Source organism: Anomalospiza imberbis, chromosome 5, assembly GCF_031753505.1.
Source record: "Anomalospiza imberbis isolate Cuckoo-Finch-1a 21T00152 chromosome 5, ASM3175350v1, whole genome shotgun sequence".
In the NCBI taxonomy this organism is placed as follows: domain Eukaryota; kingdom Metazoa; phylum Chordata; class Aves; order Passeriformes; family Viduidae; genus Anomalospiza; species Anomalospiza imberbis.
This window is the reverse complement of record NC_089685.1, coordinates 27,227,588-27,230,242: the sequence shown is the minus strand read 5'-3', so window position 1 is coordinate 27,230,242 and position 2,655 is coordinate 27,227,588. Positions and strand designations below refer to the sequence as shown.

The following is a 2,655-nucleotide window of genomic DNA, read 5'->3' as shown; positions in this document are numbered from 1 at the left end:
ACAGCAGCTCTTTGGTGTTTCCATGTGAGTGCTTTGGGCCATATTAAAGTTCACTAGATTTTGCAAACACAATGAAATCTTTTTTCCCTAGACATTGCTGCTGTGTAGCAATTGTATGCTAAATCATTTGTCTTTTACTGCCTATACTTGCCTAGGGAGCAGTAGATCTACTTGGTCTGTTACAGAAAGGTGCACCTGGATGGCCAGGTAGGAGTCAGCTATGCAGCTGTGCAGGATCTCAGTTGACAGGTATTGAATCAGAAACTATGCAGCTGAATTGTTATTGTGGCTGACTTGTTTTGGCCAAAACCACATCTACTTCTAGCTGATGGCTTATAGCTGGTTTGCATCCTTTTGCCCAGTCATACTGTAAAAAAAAGACTCAGGTCTTATTAAAGTTAGCTCATAGTTATATAGGGATATTTTCAAGACTCGATTTATGTTCATAGCTACTAGGAACAAGTGAAAAATGTACATGATAGAGATCTTGAGGTTCCAGAGCTAAAAGCTCTTGATAATTGAAGCCTGAAATGATTGTCCAAGAACTAGCCTGTGGGAACAGACTCATCAAAGAAATATGCTCAGTTTCTTCCAAAATTCTTATTTCTCTTTTTTAGCTCTGTTGCTCACCATATCAGTGGGCAAGGTCTTTTGTGTTTGATGTAATTTTTTTCTATTCACAAAAATCAATTTGAAAAACCAATGGCAATGTCATGTTTGTTTAAAGAATGGTGTCTCACTGGTTGCTATATGACTTCAAGTTCCAGCATTGTGCACTGGTGGCATAAATATAACATTTTTCAACCACAACAATTTTTTAAAATTTCCATTCTATAGTAAATGTGATTCTAGCTTATCTAACTAAGAATTCGCTGAAATAAATTTAGAAATAGAAAAAATTAAATTTATGGTTCATATTTTTAATTTTCAAATGTTTTCCTCATTGTTAATATATTCTTACTGAATTTGAACAGCAACAGAACTAATGTTAGCATTGCTGTGCAATGAGGTTGCATTTAGCTATCTATATGGAAAACAACATCTTTACTCAGACTTCTATTGCAAAAGAATGAGGATTTTATCATGTAAAAGTAGAATTTGAAAAGTAAAACTTTAAACCCAAGTAAATGAAAGAAACAAGTCTGCAACAATGGCTCATTATAAGTGACCAAATCAGTGACTTATAGAGTTGCTGAGGTGGGAAGGCATCCTCTAGTCTAACTCCTGTGCTCACAGCATGGACATCTAGAGCAGATTGATAAAGAAGGTAGCCAGTGGGATTTTTAATATCTCCAAGACTGGAGATTGGTATTTCTGATGTTTGAGTGGAATTTCCTTCTTTTTCAGTTTGTGCCTACTGCTTTACTGGGCACCACAGAGAGGAGCTTGTCTCCGTCCATTTAGTTCCCCATCAGGTATCTATATAGATGCATAAGAGCTCCTTGAACATTCACTACTCAGGCTGAGCACTGCAAGCTCTCTCCGCTCTATCTGGTTATGTCAGATGCTCCAAGCCCCTTATTGTCTCTGAACTCAGTGTCCATGACTCTTGTACTGAGATGTGTCTTACTGGTGTTGAGTAGAGTGGAAGGGTCACCTCCATCAAACAGCTGGTGACACTCTCCTAATACTTGTCAGGAACCTTCTTTTCCCCAAGATCACATTGCGGGCTTCTGACTAGCTTGTTGTCTACAGGGATTCCCAGGATCTCTTCTGTAAAGTAGCTTTCCAACTGGTTAGCCTATACTGTGTGTATTAACGCACCAGGCTATTCCTACGTAGGTGCAGGACTTTGCGTTTTACTTTGCTGACCTCCATGAGTTCCCCATCAGCCCATCTTTCCAGCCTGCTGAAGCTCCTCTGAGTGGGACAATATCCATGAGGTGTATCAGCCATTCCTCCCAAGTGTGTATCATCACTCCTGCTGAGAGTGCAGCCTGCCTCATTGTCCAGGCCATTAATGAAGAGGCAAGTCAGTACTTTCCTGGAATGAGCCTCTGGAGTACACGAGCATTGCTAACGAGTGCTGACGAGTGGTCAGATCAGTCCATGTTGACTGTTTGCAGTCACGCTTGGTGGCTTGATGATCAAACCTTTTTAACAGATTTGGAAATATATTCCAGGATTATTTGCCCCATCACCATTCAAGAGATCATGGTCAGGCTGATGACACTGTAGTTCCCTGGGTCTCCCTTCTTGCCCTTTTTGAAGACAGAAGTATTCTTCATGTCCTTAGGAACCTCCTTCAACTCCCATGAACTTTCAAAGACAATTGAGATCGACCTAGCAAGGACACCAGCTCCTTCACCATGGATGCATCCTATCAAGTTAGAAGACACATTCAGACTTTAAAGAAGGAACAACGTTCTGAAAGTGTATAGAGCAGTCTCTATTAGAAAGAAAATATGGAAATTAAAGCAAAATGTGTTTTGAAAAGAAGGATTTTATTTAATCTCAGCTATTCATGCTAAAATAGGAATTACTATAACATAATGATTTACAAAATAATGTTTATCTTTAACATTTAAAATTTATTCATCTTATACAGAAACAGGTTGTATTTATACCACAAAGACTAAAATTGTTTGGAATTTCAGGTTAGTGTGGAGTGAATCTAGCTTCTTGGTGAGAGGTCTCTGACACTGATATTGCAAG

General features: G+C 39.0%; 1 long non-coding RNA gene across 1 annotated transcript; it reads left to right on the top strand.

Annotated features, from left to right (window-relative positions):
• Nucleotides 1-1,207: 1,207 nt before the first annotated feature.
• Nucleotides 1,208-1,965, top strand: LOC137474970 (uncharacterized). Its single transcript, XR_010999594.1, has 3 exons — nt 1,208-1,267; nt 1,348-1,494; nt 1,833-1,965. It is a non-coding gene; the product is annotated as an uncharacterized lncRNA (long non-coding RNA).
• The last annotated feature ends 690 nt before the right edge of the window (nt 1,966-2,655 follow it).